Raw genomic sequence first — 19,911 nt, forward strand, 5'->3', positions numbered from 1 at the left:
AAGCCACTTCAGCATGCGTTGGATCCCCGCCTGCCCCGGAGGTGACCACATGGTGCTGCAGACCTCTCCTGACCCACCCGCTGCTCCCATCAGCAGCGTACTTTGTCAGTCGACCTGTTCTGCTCCCCACTCTGTCACTGGTGAATCCTCTCACCATCCCTGCACCTCTGGCCTGTACACCAGTTCTTAATGCATAAACAAATAATTTAAAAATCTTAAAAATAAATAAAAAATAACCATATATCTTTCAGTCTGTTTGGGTGGTCATGACAAAAATATCCCAAACTCGGAGGCTTGTAAACAGCATTTAGGTTTTGGTTCCAGAGACAGGGAGTTCAAACTCATGGCACAGGCAGACTTCCAGTGTGTCCCACTTCCTGGCTCATGGACCTCATTTGCCTTGTCCCTGTGTCCTCACAGATGGAAGGGATCAGGTGGCATTCTCAGTGTCTTTTATAAGGGCCCTTATCCCAATCATGAGGACAACAGTTTCATTATCTTGTCACCTCCCAAAAGCCCCCCCCAATACTTTGAGGTTATGATTTCAATATATGACTTTATAAGACAAAAAAAATACTCAGAATGTAACACTGTATTTTCTATGTTCTTACTATGCCATTCTTTTTAACATCAATATATTTAATGTCATTTATGACCTCCATATCTCTTAGAAAGCGTCATACCTCTGAATTTATATGCAAAGAAGTCACAGCTCCTTACCTACTCCCATCCGATGGTCCTCATTTACCCAGTGCTTAATGTGGAGTAGTATCCCAGGATCAGAAAGCATGATTCAGAGGGTAAGGAAGTCACTCAGTGAAAATAAGTCAGAAATCACTCCCCAGGGTCTCCAGTGCACTTAAAGGGGAGGTACGTGTAGTCTAAGAGTTGGCAGGGGAACACAATAAGAAACAGATTGCCCTTTCAGGTCCTCCTCTTCAGACCCAATGTAACTATTTAGCATCTGACAATGAACCTTAAAGATTATATGAAACAGAAACAGAATGAGGTATTGGCATCTACCAATGTGTGTGTAATTAAAGAGAATGTGTCCAAACTTTAGGACAGATATTGATATTTGTTTTAGAAATTGGATACATCACATTTAACTCCCTGGAGTTAATAAAAACAAAATAATTTGGATAAACAAAATAATAATACAAAAATAATACTTAATTCTAGATTAAAATGTGTGAACTGAATTTCTCCTTTCATGTGATTGACCACAAAGCTTTCAAAACACAATTGATCAAAAATGTGTTTTATTATTATTTGCATGTGCTTACTGTGCCCAATCAAAAAGTTGATCCTCAAAAATAAAACACAGTGACAAAAATTCACGTTATTACTTAATGGGTTCCATGTTCCAAGCAGCAATTAATGGTAAATAATGATTTAAGATGGTACTCAGTGAAAAAATAAAAGAATCATATGGATTTGAAGACACACTCATATTTCTTTGTCCTTATATAAAAGTAAATTTCTTAAAATTAAGACATGAACATGCCAAAAATAGCTGGATACATTTGTACATGTCAAAATTTGTTAAACTTTTAAAAAGACAATTTTATAACCCTACAAAATCTGTTCATTTGATTTTGGCCTCTTTCAAAGGACGTGAACAATGTAGATACCAAACTTTTAAATTTCTTTCTATTTTGTACCAAATCCAAAAATAACAGTGAAGCAAAGAGAAATGCAAATAAAAGACTCAAATATGAGAAAGCCATAGTGAATTTATAGAACTTATTTTTAACCAAATTCACTGCTAAACACATGCACAGAAAACTTTCAAATTCAAAATTTTTTTGCAGGTGTGATTTTACATCTGCAATTTCTTGGCTTTAGAAAAATCTGTATTTTAAACGAGTTATTCTTCTAATGAGCAAACTACCCTCAGGACAGGTCCACCTCAATTCCATGGACTGAACACCCATGTAGCTACTTAGCAATAAGAGTGAAACTAATTGAAATTCTTCCACGAAATGCTAAAAATTGTCCTGAGTCCAGGCAGAGCATGAAAAACAAAGGTTAAGTTCATATACAGGAATCAGTTTCTAAGGATCTTGGATTTTATTACTACAGATGAGGAAACTGATCACACTGTTTTGTGCACAATATCAATCAGTGTGAATCAGTAAGAAACATACAAATTATATTATCCCAACTGAGGCATGAATAGAAGTAAAAATCAAGGGGATGGCAGAACAAGAATGCAAGTGTTCTGAGTCCAAGTGAAATGTTTTTTTCTAAACAGGTTTCTCTTAGAATTCTTGTTCAAGAGACAAATACTGGGTGGAGTAAGGGATACAGAGAAGCACTTAAGCAAATCAGCAACATGACCTTATTTTAATGTGAGCTCCTGACTGATTTCAATCTCAGATTAATTTTCCTATATATCGATGTTATCATGCCAAAATGTTTCCATTCAAGACAATATAAAAATAGATATACTTTAAAAAATAAAACAAATTATTATAAACAAAAAAGTTGTAATAACCCTGACCAAACAATTTCCAGTCTTAAGAACTACAAACCTATGTATAACTAATGTGCCTTCCCCAAGTAATTGCCTGCATATGGAAACATGCACATCTAAATCCAAAAACCTGTGCAGCTATGAAATAAGATTGAGTTTGTTTTCCTTGTAGCCTGTGTACATGTTTTTCAGTTTCTTGCTTTGTCTACCATCCTTCATGGACACAGAACATTTGCAATCATGATCAGATCCACAGCAGGTGGGCCACTGTTCTGTATCTTAGAACCCAGTGCCAAAGACTCGTTTGGGTATAGTGAGGGAAAACAGTTAAAATTACTCTGTAGATATCATCTCTATTTTTTTATTGGGATAATATTGGCTTAAAACAGTATATGATTCAAAAGTATAGGATCACAGCTCTTTACGTGGCCACATCTCTCTCTTTAAAGGTATGTCCTGAATTAGTGTGTTTCTAACTAGTGTCGCTTTTCTTTTTTATAAATTTTTGTACCTTTCTCATCCCTTGAAAATATTTTCAAAGAGTAGAGATACATCACTTTTGTGCTATAGATAGGAAAATTTAGAATTATTATATCTCCCCATTATTTTAGTAGAACTTTAATTCTTAACTGAATAAGATGGCTTTGTTACGCTATTAGTCAAGACCCTTAAGAGTGGTGGTAAATAATCCCTTCCAAAAGATTAATATCATGATCAATAAGGAGAGAAGATATGCTAAGAAAATACATTTGAAGGCTATAATAATTATTATATTCAGTTCAAAGAGGCTAACCTCAAAAACTGAAAGAAAATTATTTAAATCAATTTGTCACATGCAAGGAAAAAAAAAAAACCACTAATACGGTAAAACAAAGGAAACAGGGCCCTCCCTGGTGGCGCAGTGGTTAAAGCACAGCACTAAGAAGCTGAAACCACTTCCGCATGAGTTCGATCCCTGCCTGCCCCGGAGGTGACCACATGGCATTGCAGACCTCTCCTGACCCGCCCGCTGCTCCCCTCAGCAGTGTACTTCCTCGATCTGCCTGTTCTGTTCCCCACTCTGTCTCTGGTGAAGCCTCTCACCGCCCCTGAGCTTCTGGCCTGTACCCAGTTCTGTATGCAAAAATAAACCTTTAAAAAAAAAAAAAAGGAAACCTGAGTGACTCAACTTTTCCAACAATTGGTTCCTCTGGATCATGTTGGCATCCTTCTCTTATCTCCTTTTTCCCCTCCACTTCTCCCATATCAATTTAACATTTTCACTGACAAATAAATAAGTGATGTAGTAGGAGAAGCATTCAAATGACTTTTCTTAAACATGAAAATACCTAAATACCTACCTATTTGCTGGTTGTATTGAAACAAACATTTGTTAATTTAGGGTTTCCTAAACCATAATGATTTGAGAAAGCTCACCATATCTGTGATTTACTAGTATATTCAGATCAACCAGAATGTTCTAAATGTTTCTTTCTAATTACATCACATTGCCTTCCTGGAATTTAACTTTATTATACATACAGTCAACTACAAAGATTTTTGTTTATATTATATAAAATGTGTCATGGAAAAAATACTAAAACAATTCTTCCCAGATTCAGGTGGGTAGTAGGATAATACTGTATTGACTTCTTTTCTTGCCAACAATCTATTGTTCAGGTGTTACCAAATTTTGCAATTTTATTTAGGTGCCAGACAATGTTATCCTTCAAGATAGATGGTGGATATTGATTATTTTAGTCCATCTGAATAATTACATTCTCCCTGCCATGGTCAATATAGGCACGGATACCTTAACCAACCTCTGACCTGTAAGTCAAAAGGACATATCTAAGATTCCAGGGAAAAGTTTTATTTGCCCCTACAAAGCAATAAATGAAAGAAATTGTCATATACTGGCAATGTTGAGTGACACACAGAAGAAAGCCACTGAGATAAGCAGTCATGGAAGTAGCATCCATTTACTTTTAGGTCATCAAAGTAATAAAATACCTTGTATAATTTAGTCACATTTTAAGATGAGTTTGTTACTTGCAGTCAAAATTCTCCTAGCTAACATGCTGCCCTTTAGAATAAGAAAAATGTAAGCATTTCTAGATTCTTCGTTTGCGTAGAAATTGGCAGCATATAAATAATTTAATCAAGGTACTGGGCGTATGTGAGAATACATGTTAATGCTTTCACAAAAAAATAGACCACTTAAAAATCTAGCCACATCTTATTTAGGCTAATTGAAACATACCTTCAGATGTCTTGAAATAAAGCTGTTTAGTCCACAGTCTTTTCCAAATGTCCAAGCTACTGTAAAATTCATCCTTGTTCCTCAAAATATGGTAAGAAACAACAATGTTTATAGCCAAACAGTGGACCTTAAAGTGGACCTTAAAATGAGAATATTTTCACCAATTTAAGCTAACCTATTTCTCAGATTTAAAGGGTAAAAAGATTGAAACTCCTTAAGTACTCTCACCATTTTCTCAACCATTTGAAACATAGCACACAGGTGTGCTTTGAAGTTTATAACCCATGCTTTGGTGCTTTTTAAAATAACTTCTGGAAATTTTAAGAAGGAAAGAGTGTGAATCAGTCCATGCTCAGGAAGGCAAGCCGTGTTCATCATATTTACTATTATGACATATTAGATTATTTTCTTTCAGTGTTCGAAAGGCATTCGCTGTCTAAAAGGGAAATACAGTTCCCTCTATTTGGTTCACATAATCCAGACCTGCAGTGTCAGTGCCTGAAACAAATTACTGTTTATATTAGAAACTTAGTTTAATAAATTAGGTCTGGTCTATGAACTGTCAAAGTCCTTATAGTCTGCAATTCATATATAACAGATGCCTTTTCCATGACTCTTAACTAGAAGTGGCCAACGTGATTGCTTCCTCCTTGCCATGACTACATTCTGTAGGTTTAGTTATCTACTGCCCACAGAGAATTAAAAACAATTTAAAAGGGCATCTGGAATAAAGCACTCCAAGGGAAAAAAAAAAATCTTTCCATATACAATAACTTTCTGTTTAGGTCAGAGAATTATTCAATAATTGGCACTTGTTTAAATAGACCATTCGGGATCAGTTTGGTTTTCCAATCTCAGATTGAGTTACCGGACAATTTTTTTTCCAAACTCACTTTTGCAAGTTCTAATTTCCAGCATATTTGTGCCACCACTGTGATTAACAGAGTAGCTAATTTTTGTATAAGACACAAGCACATTTTTCAGAAGTGTTGTAAATAATTCACTTATTTTTTCCCACACATTGTTTATAAATTATGAATTTTAGCTTACTTGCCCTAGTTCAGAAAATGTACCGGTGAAAACAGGAGAGCTAAATAAGTGAATTTAGCTTATGAATTTACACGATTTAAATTACATGAGAAACCTGGGTTCCCCTATCTCTTATGCTCCTCTCCTCCTAAGCAGCCCTTTAAGAGCAAGATCAAGAAATTTGTGCCTGCTACTCATGGCATTCACCTCTTGCATTGTTTGCACTCAATACAGAACAGTTGTTGCATGAAAAGTTAATAATGATGCAAATCTACAAAGATTTAAATAATAAGGCTATGGAAACTTACATCAACTCTCGTCAACACTTACACATTCAGACATATGGACCCTTTTTAACTGCTAGCTTTTTTGTTTTTTTTAAGTTCCACTTTGAAATGTTATGTCATAATGTGTTTCCTTTGAGTTGTTTTGGTCAGCAAACTTTCAAGTCTAGAATTTCTGGGCAAAGGATTAATCAAGAATATTGTATTTGTTCAGATCTTGAGAATGAGATGGTGTTCAGTGGCATTTTAACATTTATGTCCAGTGATACACTGACATTTCAATAAAGGAAAAAGTTATTCTTGGTGTGAAATGCAATGATTTCCTTCTACCACCATGAAAGATATCTGTTAAGCATTTTTTAAGTCTTATGGACTTTGCAGGAGCTATTGCAAATTGTTTTGAATGTAAAGATATTAGCTCATTAGTACAATGAATTGCAGGTAAAAAAGCATCTGTGTCTTCTTTATCAGCAACACAGTGATTCGCGAATATATAATCTTATTTTAAATTTCACTCTTGTTCTTCGATCTTTGAAATGATTATAGTTTTTCCTGGAGTGAAAATAACTTAAACTTACTAGACTTTTTAATATCTTTACAGCCAAACTGCTACAATTCTCACTTTGCTAATCTGTAATTCTCACAGAAGAACTGGCAGCGATACCCGGCCTTTAGCAAGGACCCCGAAGTGAAATCACTTAAAACTTCCTCTATTTTAATTTCAAATGATATATTCTGTATATAAACCACACAAATATGCTCTATCAAATACATCGACATGTACCTGCAGTGCTAACAGTCCTTCCTGATGCCGCGAGGCCAAGGAGAGTCGTGAATAGTGGAAGCAGTGCTTAATTACAAAACAGGTAGAGAACTTAGAATTTTGTGGCTCTCTACCCTCCTCTTACTGTCTGAAAGCCCAGGCATTTTAAGTGATTTGACTAAGATGCCTCAGCTGAGTTCGGGGCAGAATTTGGATTTCAATCTGCATTCATTATTTTAGGTCAATCCTGACTGCCTATCACCTGGGAAGCTTGGAACAAAATAACATTCAGTCCTACTCTACCCTCTTAGTTAATCCAGGATGGGATGAAGCTTGAGTATTTTGTCACATCTCCTTAGAGATTCTGACATGGTTCTGATTTAGAACCACTGGACCACTGTTTTTTGTTTCACAATCATATTTCAAAAGATCCGAATTTTGTTTCCAGATTTATCATTATCCTTTCACAGTCTCTTCTCTAAAAGCAGTTGACAAATGTATTTGAATATTCAGAGAATGAAGCTGAAATTTGATAGAACTTCATTTTGTAAGAACCCAACTGTATAGGACCCTTGAGAAATTAGATTATGACAACTGCACTCCAGTTTGAATAGATATAACTAATTACGAGAAAATGTTAACATGTGTTATATCTATATATGTATATCCATATATCCATATATATGTTATTGGTTCTGCTTTTTTGTTTTTCTAAAGAACCCTGACTAATACCGAGACAAATTGTCCATATATTTTAGTTTTTCATTTCATCTGAGCCAACAGTTTTACTTCTAAGATCTATTTTAGAAGATATCCGAGAAGTACATGAAGGCAGACATTAAAAGATAGTTAACATAGTATTACTGAAAATAACACAAAATACTAGAATCAACCTAAATGATACTACCAAGACAGAGGCTGAATAAATAAGGGCCAATGCTATGATGCAATATTACTAGCCTGTTAAATTCAGCTAGGAAAGCTATTTAATGACATAGGAAATGGTCACCATAAAATATTTAAAAATCAAGGCGATAAACCAATATGCAATTAATCCTTATTTGTATGTATTTATACATCCCTATATATAAACATGCATATTATGCTATGAGGAGAGAGAGATTAGTGTTAGCTTATCCGAACTGACTAAGCATTTAGGATGTTCTCTATATTTTGCTCCCTGAAAGGAAAACCATAACAGCCCATAGGAACAACAAAACAAACACAGAAATGCACAGCAAGTTAAACTGACTCTCAGGGTACAAGAAAGAAAATAATGAGTATTAATTGCCTACAATAAATTCAGCCCTAAACTAGATTTTTTAATCTGGCATTTACTTACTGCCTTCTGCAGCCCTATGAGATACATTATTATCCCAAATTTCCATTTTACAGATGAAAGCACTGAGATTCAAGGTGATTAACCAATTTAGATCTAATGATCCAAGTCTATGGCTCCTAAATCCATGTTTCTCCCCAAAGCTTTCTAAATCCATGCTTCTTTCCCAGAGGTGACAGACTCTGGGATGAACTATAACTAATAACTTCAACATTGTCTTCTAGAGGCCAAATAGAGATTCAGGTCAAAATAATAAGAAAATAACCTAAGGTAAAGCTATTCCCTTTTGCAGAGACACCAGGGCCATAAAAATTATAAAAATATCTAGGTGCAGCCCAGGACTTCACAGGAGCAAGTGGCATCATGGACTGGCCTTTCCAGCCATCCAAGTGCAGAGAACGTATCAGCCCTTGCATCCCTCAGGCTCTCTGAAGCAGCATCCTCGAGGAATGTAACTCATTTCTTCGCAAGGCACTTATTCTTTATCTGACACCTAATGGATCTATCGCATCAAAATCTCACAAACCTGAAATATATTTAAGGAAAATGGGTCATCACTACAATGTCAACTAAAACCAGAGCTCACTAAAAACAAAAACAAAAAAAAAACAAACAAGAGGGGGGGAAAAAAACTGCTATTTGTATAAAATCTTGATTCCAATTTTTTTTTTTAAAGATTTATTTATTTATTCATACAGAACTGGGGTACAGGCCAGAGGCTCAGGGACGGTGAGAGGCTTCACCAGAGACAGAGTGGGGAGCAGAACAGGCAGATCGACGAAGTACACTGCTGAGGGGAGCAGCGGGCGGGTCAGGAGAGGTCTGGCTCGCCATGTGGTCTCCTCCGGGGCAGGCGGCAGGCGGGAATCGAACTCATGCGGAAGTGGCTTCAGATTCTCAGTGCTGTGCTTTAACCCGCTGCGCCACCAGGGAGGGCCGATTCCAATTTTTTTTTAAAGATTCATTTATTTATGCATACTGAACTGGGGTACAGGCCAAAGGTACAGGGGCGGTGAGAGGATTCACCAGAGACAGAGTGGGGAGCAGAACAGGCAAATCGACAAAGTACACTGCTGAGGGGAGCAGTGGGTGAGTCAGGAGATGTCTGCTGTGCCATGTGGGTCAGCTCCTTGTTCTTCAGTGACTTTGGAGAGCTTCATAATGTGGTGTTTTAACCCATTGCGCCACCAGGGAGGGCCCTTGATTCCAAATTTTAACTAAAAGCCAGATATAAGCAAAGACAAATACCAGTTATTGGAACTTAGCTTCAGCTGGCTTGAAAGACCCTGTTAATCAGAGTACACATTCAGGACATCTTTTGTTAACATTTATAGAAAAGGCCTAGGAACTTGGATAAAAACAATTTATCTTCAAAACTATGATCCTTTCTAGGGGTCCATGTTACACACAATCCAAATGTTGATTTACTATAATGAAAATTTGAATTCAAGCTAAAAATTTAACATAGGATGAAGCAAGGTAAATCCATATTATATTTTCAAATATGATTTTGATTATTCAAATATTTCATTTTTATAAAACCCAATATTTTATCCTCTCTGACCCTCAGTCGCATAGGGAACTCTTTGGTAGTTTATATTCAATTGCCAGAAATGTAAAGAAAGTCTTCCTCAATTCTGTCTGTCATGGGATTAGAAATTTCTCTCATAAACATTATTTCTAGAACATCTCCTTAAAGGACAAATACTCTAAATTTTCTGAAGAGCTAATGTTGTGGAATAAATTGATCCATTTCCATAATTTCTCACTTAACAATGCATGGCTCTGATGGGAGAGGCGATAACATGAGTACATTCTGTGTGGAAAGTACCACAGTGAAACCGAATAAGGCGGCAGCATTTTTTCAATCCATGAGTTAAAGATTGTAAACACATTTTCTCATTTGAAATGACAGCTTATGGCCAGACTGCAGGTTTTTGTTTTATTTTTTTTAATATTTTCTTTCTTTTAACTTTCTAAATTGGTAATAACTTTGCACTAAGTTTTATTTAGCATTAATCTCCTGCACCATGCTGCCTTGTGATGCTTTAAAGCATCCTTCTCTCTTCAGCTTTGGAATTCAAAGTGTCAACAAAGTCAGGGAGATGCAAATATTCTTGAATGATACTGAGTATACCGAGCTGAATTAGTCCTGGGATGACTTTGATGGGAGAACTTTAGCAGGCTCTTTGTATAAATTAGAACAGGTCAGGATGCGGTTTTTCTATAGCCAAAAAGCAGCCATCATCGTACCATTAATTTGCACCTCATGTATCACTGGCATTTTCCAAAATTTTCATTGTAAGTCTGCAGGTTACAATGATTAAAAGTAAAATGTGTTCCTAATGCAAACCTCAAGTGAAACACTATAATATGCGATATATCTTATTGAAAGTGAATAATGTGTCTTTTCATTTTTAACTTTCTTTGTTCCATAATCATAAATAGTTAAAGGACAGCTAGTAGAAACCAACTCCAAATGAGAGATTTATACTTCACATTTTAGTGAAACAGACTATTTTAAAATTTAGCCTCTTGTTGAATAACTGGACACATCTCTTGTTTGAATATTCAGTCTAACTCCCTTCAGTAGTAATACTAACGAAGCCATGAACTATTTTAAAGACATCAACCTTGAAACAATTTCTAACTCTAGCATCCAACCAAGCTTATTTATGTGCATAAATAATAAATACTGACAATAAAATGAACAGATTAGTAGTTATTTAGCTGCCATTTTTATCTCTTATTTTAAAATATTGAAAATAAATGATACCGGTTGATTTTTTTTTCCTGGTTAGACTGCTGGCTTCCCCAAATTTTCATCTTATGATCTGCATACTCAAGTTCAACATCATACAACAGCCCCAAAGTGATGGCATTTCTCATTATTTGCTTAGTCTTTCACTTCTCATCTAATGAGAGTATTTCTCTCATATTACTGTGCACATACTTCTTTTTATCTAAACAAGTAGGATATGTCAATTACAACAGTATCACTCATCTGGCTCTTCTACATGTGATTTCCTTTTAAAAAATCTTTTTTTATTTGTTTTGGAATCTATAGACAAGGACCAAGGACTGACACAAAATTACTTTTTAAGATGCATCTGTGAGAAGTCACAGTAAGTGGCAATAGGAGTGGTCTTGTGTGTGTGTGTGTGTGTGTGTGTGTGTGTGTGTGTGTGTAACCTTCAAGACTAGTGGAACAGTGCTTTTATAAGTGGGCTCAAAAATTTTTTTTTGATTGATTTGAATTGAGAGATACTTAGTATCTTTAATTTTGCCCAACCCTACTTTCTCCCTGAAGTCATTGTGGCTTTGCATAGTGAAGCCAGACTTCCCGCAACATTGTGCTTTAAGCTGCCTTGAACACTTCTTAGACAAGTGGGATACCTAAGTGAAACTGACTCATGGTGTATATCTTTTGTTTTAACTTCTGATTTGCCTTAGAGGGTCACCTACTTCCCTGTAATCCCAGGAATATATCATTGTAACTACTTTTACATTGTTTTACTACCCAAAAATGCAGACTTATAATTTCTTATATGATTGAGGTAGTGTTTGACTAATAGTGAACTCGGAAATGTTGCTACCTCAAACAGATATACCAACAAAAGTGAACATATGTGGTATTTTAATATTTCTACGACAGTTTTCTCTGAATCTTTTTAATGCACAAATTGTGTTAAATCTAGAAAATGAAAAATACCTGAGCAATAATAATCAAGTAAATAATAATTGTCAGCTATATGAAACTACCTAAGCTTTATCTGTGTTATCTTGATTTAACTCTCCAAGCAAACCTATTGCTATTTACTGGTGAAGAAACTTAGGCACAGAAAATTTCAGTGGTTTTGCCAAGGTCAGTCAGGAACAGAAATAATATATAACATAACAATTCTGTCTCCAAAGACTGTGTATTTAACCATGTTCCTCTAAATGAAAGGAGGTGGACAAGAAAGAGAGTTCATGACTAAAAGAAATACTTGGTAATGATTCTTGAAGGAGTTGGAATATTTTATTCATTCAACAGATTTATTAATGTCAGTTGGACACAAGAGACCACGAGAAACACCAGGAATACACTGTCAGCTAAATAACAAACATATTAGGGGGGTCAACTTGATGGACAGACTAAGTACTTCAATAAGAAAAGATAAAGCTGGGCAAGAATTACACACACAAAAAAAATAAATAAATGGTTTACAATTCTACCAAAATGGGAACAAGTGATGACTTATGCAGAAAATATATAAATTAAATTTAAATTTTATTCTAAGGGAAAGGAGGGGAGAGAGCAGAAGAAATCTTTGGACGTTATGGTAAGCAGCTTCCAAAATGGACCAAACTAACCCCAACCTCCTGACATCCACGTCTGGGCAACTTTCTCCTTGATGTCGTTGTGACTGACTCACTTTCAATGAGTAGACTATGACAGAATTGAAAGGGTTTCGCTTCTCATATTAGATTATAAAATTATGTTGGCTTCCAATTGGAATTCTCCTAGAGAGCTCACAGTGGGAAAACAAGCTGCTGTCTCATAAGAAAATCTTGTGGAGAGACCCATGTGATAAGGAGTAAAGCTGCAGCGGATTCTTTCCCCTGCCTCTCTCCAAGCCACAGGTGAGACTCCAACCCAGCTGCCCGTTTGACTGCAATCTCCAGAGTAAACTGAGTTAAAATCTCCCAGCCAAATTGCACCCAGATTCTTATCCCACAGAAACTGTGAGGTAATATATTCCTTATATTATGCTGTCTTATTTTAATTTGCTGCTACCAGTCATAAATAACAAATAAAAGCATCTTTCCCTAGTGCTTCAACCTCTCCTCACAATATTCCATTTTAGAGCACACATGTACAGATTGTCTTCATAGAATTCTTGTTAGGCAACTATCCTGGGTAAGGTAGGTTCATTGCCAGTTTTCACAAACAAAAATAGAATTTGGAGCCATTGGTGGATTTGTGCGGGCCTTTAATAATGAAATAGGGAACTGTATAGTCGGGCAGGTAGAGAGACTGAGACCAGGAGACAGCAGAACAGCACCTGAGTCTCTAGCCCTTCTCACCCTGGTGAGTGCGCACAACCACACAACTGGTACACTGTTGTGAACGCAGTTCCCATCTGCTGTTTGCTGTTTGTCCAAAGGCAGAGAACATAACATTGTAAGGGTATGGATTGTCTGGGGTGTGGAAGGGAAAAATAGCCTGATTTTAACTCATAATCATTATAATGCTATTTAATAAAAAAAATCACTTATCAAAAAGAATGCAAAGTACGGAAGGAAAGGAGAGAAAGAGGGAGTAAGACAAAGGACAAGAGGAATAGCTAAGGCACCTCTAAGCACATCCCCCGGCCCAGTACTCTGAATTAAAGGCAGAGACAGTGCATGGTCTTCCCAGATGTGGGTTGTCGTTGCATTCTGCAGGGGTTTGTAGTGCTCCTGAGGTTTACATAGCTTTCTGTTATTATCTTCTGTTTTGTTATGCTTGCACTTTGAATTGGTGACAGTGTTGGCTGCATCAATTTAAAAGTGTGGCCATTTCTTTAATCGACATTTATTCATTTAAGATTGCTGTTTTTTAATTAATTGTTCAATGAATATTATCTGAAGTTCAGAAGTTCAATCAGAGATACACCTTTTTTATAGACAATAAATTACATGTAACAACTGATATAACCCAGCATGGATGTTAGCTAAAGTGGGCATTATTTTTTATTTGCTTTCAAACTGCAGAGCAGATTGAACAATAGACAATAAACAAGTCATTTTGTATGGCTTTTGTGGAACTTGAAAAGAATTTTGACTTAATGGAAACTGATGCTTTGTAGGAAGCCCTGCACGAAGCAATAGAAGACCCACATGGTAAGTGCCCCACACATATCTTTCCAAATGATACAATTACATTTAACTCGAAAATTGGGTGGTAAAGGTCAGCTTGTAGTGTAGAATTAATAGGTGGTATCTCACTAAGACTCTTCACCTCCTGCCTTGAGAAAACTTTCAAGGTTTCTACAGATAAAGAAAAGGACTCAAGGACCGAAGACACCTCAAATATGTAGATGACACTGTCATCTTTTGCTTAAGCTAAAGACCTTGAAGCAATGGTGAAAGAATATAACAGAAGAGCAAAGAATCTGGATCATTATATAAAAGAAGCATATGCAAAATCACATTGAGTACATACATTCAAGAAGGAAGCTGGCTGCAAAAAAATTAGGCATTGCAAAGAAGTGTTTGTTGAGACCATATGGCGCACATTGTTACAACCCAGAAAGGTTCAGAAAGCAGAATCGACCCTTGTTAGAGTCTCTGAGAAGCTGAAAATGAATAGTTTTCCACATTTAAAGAACTATACACTAAAAGAGAGATATGCTGCTAGCATACTCCAGTTTTGGCAACTATAGCAAAAGCACACATATTTAACATTGAGGGAGAATAAAATTTGTGTAATAAAAGAGAAAAAAACTGTCTGGGTATGGTACAGTGTAAAGAAACAAAAGGAAAACTGGTTAGTAACAGAACAAGTAAGACAACCACTGGGAAGGAAAATATCTAACCTCTTTGGGATGTAAGAGAATAAAACTGCCACACACCAGGGGGAATAGTCCTTCTCGGTAGGTTCAAAGAGACCAGTTAAGTCCTTTCATGAATTCATATCCAAGCCTTTATAAGATTTTGTGAATCATCAAAGACATAGAACAAAGAAGCAAAATCTGTAACTTTCATAGGCTAGGATAATCCTGAGCCTTGGTTAGAGTTCTTGAAACAACTACCCTAGACTTATGCCATTACTGCTTCCCCCTGCAATCAGAGCCATGATGACAAATTCAGTTAGAAGAATCAGGTTGCAGAGCCCACATTATTAATCTTAGGCTATTTTTGCTTTAATTTTTTGCCAATGTGAGTCAGAAAGAGATTTTTTCTGTTCCTTTAATTTCATTTTCATTTGAATATTAAAGTGATAGAACTCTTGTCAAATATTTATTTCTCATTTAGGTTTGTTCTTTAGTGAATTATGAATGCATGTTTGGATCAGTTAGGGATTAAATTGGGCATTCTCTAGCAGAATGTACAGATAAGAATGATATAACAAAGATTTATTTTTTTTAGTATAAAAACAAGTGCTGAGACATAATGTGCAGCCCTGGCTCAATTGTTCCCTAAGGTCATTGGGGCCCTGGATGTCTTTGAGTTCTTCCTTCTTCCCTTCTTGGGAGATCAACTCCTTTCCTGGCTCACAAAGGAGCTGTAGAGCTCCAATAATCAGAAAAGTGCAAAAACCAAAAAGTGCCTCAGAAGTCAAACAGCAGTCTATGCTTATAGCTCCTGGACCAAGATCACATCCCAGGTACAACCTTAATTGCATCTGTACACCCTAAATGAGATCAGAGGCTTAGTCATAAGACAGTTGGATAGTCCAACAGGCATTTAGAACAATATTCTTCATTTATGTTTCTATTGACTTTTCTTCTTATGAATTTGCAATAACTCTTTATGTAGATATGAAACTTTCCTTACCATATGTTTTACATGTATTTTTCATATTTTCCCATATTTATTTTACATACTCACAATCACTTATTCAAGAGTTATTTAGTGAGTCTTTTATGTGGGATACACTGATTTAATATAAGCACGGGGGATACAGTGGAACAAAAATATGAACCTTGGTACTTACAGTCTAGTGGGAATATACATACCCAAAAAAGAGCAAATGTATAATATGATAAACTGGGTAATATTCTGGTGAAGAAAATTAAGCATGAAAGGACAATAAGAATTACACACAGATAGAATTTTAAGTAATATGATCTATTGCTGAGAGTGTAACATTAGTGAAAAGACATAGAGGAAATGAAAAGATATTCGAGACATCACAGTATCTACTGGAAGAGGTTTCCAGAAGGGGGATAGGATAATAAGATAGGAGATATATTCCAATAAGTTAAAAAGAGAAGTATATAGCTCCTGTAAACAGTTTAACTTTTGTTGATGTGGATAACCTATGGAGGACTTTTGTGTATTGCATGACCTAAGTTACATATTTTTTTTTATTTAAAGATTTATTTATGCATACAGAACTGGGGTATAGGCCAGAGGTACAGGGGTAATGATAGGATTCACCAGAGACAGAATAGGGAGGAGGACAGGCAGATGAACAGAATACATTGCTGAGGGGAACAGCGGGCATGCCAGGAGAGGTCTGCTGCACCATGTGGACCACCTCCGGGGCAGGGATCAAACTCATGCTGAAGTGGCTTTAGCTTAGTGCTTTGCTTTAACTCACCGTGCCACCAGGGAGGGCCCGACCTGAGTTATGTTTTAAAAGGATTACTCCGGCAGCTGTGCTGAGGCTATAAAATAGGGAAGTCACAGGCATAAAATAGAAAACAATACAGAGGTCATTAAATTGACCCAGATAAGAATATATGGATGTATGACAAGGGGTTGATGTTGTAGATCATCAAGATGTATTGGTAAAGTGAAGGTAGGCTATAATAGGAGAAAGTCTGGGTTGACTTCAAGCAACTTATTGGAGTTACCAATAAGTATGAAGGGGAAGGGAGGGTGAAGGGAGCACAGAATTTATTCAAGAAATAATAGTTTCCCAAATCTGAGGAAGGAATTAAATATAAATTCATAAAGATAAAAGAACACCAGTTTATCTAAATATAATAAGATCTACACTAAGACACTTAAAGTGAAGCCACCAAGAATTGAAGACAAAGAAAGAATGTTGAAGGTGGCGAGGGGTAAAAGGCAGATAAGCTATAGAGGAAGTCCCATAAGGCTGACATCAGACTTCTTGGGGTAAAGCCCTATGGATAAAGAGAGAATGGAATGATATGTTCAATGCACTCAATATTAAAATTTGTCACCAAGAATATTATATCAATTATGACTCTCCTTAAGATCCTAGGGGGAATGAAGTGTTTCTCAGACAGCTGAAGGCATTTGTCAACACCAGACCTCCCATACAAGAAATATTAAAAGGGGACCATTCTTTCTAAATCAAAGTGAGGAATGTCCACCTCTCCCCACTCCCTCAAAAAAAAATGAATAAGGAAATTGATAGAAGCAGAAAACTAAAAACAGAATTGGAGTGGCCAATTGCATCTAAAAACAAAACTCAGTTCAATATATACGTAGTGAAAGAAAGAGCATGAAAGTGCATATGGAAATTTATCAAATCTTAAATTAGACACAAAAGTGGTGAGGGACTTAAACATCTCTCATTCACCAATAGATAGAACAACCAGACAGAAAACAAACAAGGAAACAGTAGCCTTAAATGAGGAATTAAACGACACACATAGAACACTATACCATTAAAAAGCTGATCACACGTTCTTCTCAAGTGAACACAGAACATTCTCAAGATAGACTATATGCTGGGTCATAAAAGAAGTGTTGACAAATCCATGAAGATTGAAATCATATCAAATGCAAGTATAAATCGGCCACAAAAGGAAAGAAGATAAAACCTCTGAATAAGGATTAAACAAAACACTTCTGAATAGCCATTGCATAAATGAGGAACTCAAAGAACAAATTAAAAATACCTGGAGATGAATGAAAATGAAAACACAACCTACAGGAACCTGTGGGATGCAGCAAGAGTGATACAGAGAAGAAAGCATACAGCAATAAGGAAAGCACAAGTCAAGAAACAAGACAGAGCTCAAATAAACAACCTTACCTCTACTGTATTTTCAAGATGTTAGAAAATGAAAAAAAAAAAAAAAAAACAAAGCCAAAATTCAGTCAAAGGAAGAGGATAATAAAAATAGAGCATAAATAAATGAAGTAGAAATAAATACAGTTCAAAGGTCAATGAAACCAAAAGCTGGTTCTCTGGGGAAAAAAAAATCAACACAGAGGTTTCTAGTTCAACTCACTAAGAAATAAGGAAGAAAATCCCAAATTCATGACTACCAAAACTCTTCTTTCCCCATGCACACACCATCCCACAGCTCTTCCAGCACTTATACTTATTAGGAAGATCAGGGTGGACTCTTGTGATGTTCTGATTCTTTTTATGGTGCCTGTTCTAATATTCCCCATTCTCTGGTATCTTCTGATTCTTATTTTCTCTGCTACCTGATGATGATTCTGAATTCTTCTTCCTTCCTGAGCTTTCTGATTTAAATTCCTATTACTAATTGGCTAATTTAGGATTGCTGATTCAGATTCCTGAAGGAAAGAATTCAATTCATCTGTCCATTTCCCCACACCCAGCAATGGTATAGGTTTATGTTTATTCTTGCAGCCCATCTGTTCCTATATTGTACAATAACTGGCACTTACACATATATAACTTCTCACCTAGATTTCTCTCTCCATTATGCTATTGTAATTCCTTGAAACCAATAGATGTGTATTGTTCACTAGTGTACTACTTCACTGTATTACAAGGCCTTTAATAGTAAATGAATCAAGAGAGAAAATTGTCAATCAAGCAGCAACAGAAGAGAGAAAAAGATAATGAAGTCATTGAACAAGAAACAAGGAGAAAATAGTAATAAGAAGCTGTAGGTAATGTTCAGCGCCTAATAGCAAAAAGCTTTACAAGGTGAGAAAATAAAAGTTGGGGCTTCCCTGGTGGTGCAAGAGTTAAGTCTCAGCACTATCAATTTATCACCAGCCACTGCAGCATGAATTGGATCCCCAGCCAGGGAGGTGACCCACATGGCACAGCAGACCTGTTCTGTCTCACCCTCTGCTCCCTGAGGCAGTGTATTTCAGTAGATCTGCCTGTTCTATTTCCTTCTCTGTCTCAGGTGAAACCTCTCACCACCACCCCCCTCCCCCCCCACACACACACACCCCTCCGGCCTAGATCCCTATTCTTGTATGCATAATAAAATAAATATTTTAAAAAATAAACAAGAAAACAAAAGTTAAGGTCATATAAATATCCCTAACCAGAGACCTCACACATGACCTCAATCTTGCTTCAAAGGAAATGAAAGATGATGCAAAAGGAATTGTGTATAAACAATAATATGGAAGTGAAGAATGAAGAACTATATTTGCTCCAAACTCAAATGGCTACCAACAAGTATAAGATGAATTCAATATGTTGAAAACACTCAGAAAAGCATCATTGGTCAATTTTACCAGCACTTTCATATTAATTAAGCAATTTTCTGAGTCAAATGTTCATACCCAAGTTGTCTGGTTTGAATCACAAAAGTCTAGGAAGCCAAGGTATGCTAGGCTCTAGGGGAGTAGAAGGGTCAGAAGGTAAATCATGTCCCAGACTATTAGCAAGTCAGAATTGGCTCTCATGGACCAACTTCAGGTCTTAAATCAACCACAACTTTCAAGGCATATGGAAACTTAAGGGAGCAAAGCGAGACCCTGGCTGCTATGTATCTTACTTACACGTCCTTTCAATGCCAAGCAAATATGAGGCCTGCTGTATAAAATGTTCGTAATAATAAACTGAAACACACATTGCTTTTGCTATGTATTTTGACCAGTATGAAAAAATCAGATTAATTTTATGAAACTGAGCTTCAGATGATACTGATGAAGTCTAATGTAATTCACTATACATGTGTTTTAAATGACATTGCCAGATAATATAATGTTCCATTGCAATAATATTAGATCAGATCTGTTTTTCCTTAGATGAATCACCAAGATGTGTATAAAGTAAATATGAAAAACAGAAATTTAAGAAATACCTTAAGTACTCTTTTATTGCGAAAAATAAGTTTACATTCCCTTTCCTTCCTTTCTGCCTCTTACATTTTTGCCTCC

This window comes from Condylura cristata, unplaced genomic scaffold (assembly GCF_000260355.1).
Source record: "Condylura cristata isolate star-nosed mole 26May11 unplaced genomic scaffold, ConCri1.0 scaffold00002, whole genome shotgun sequence".
In the NCBI taxonomy this organism is placed as follows: Eukaryota; Metazoa; Chordata; class Mammalia; order Eulipotyphla; family Talpidae; genus Condylura; species Condylura cristata.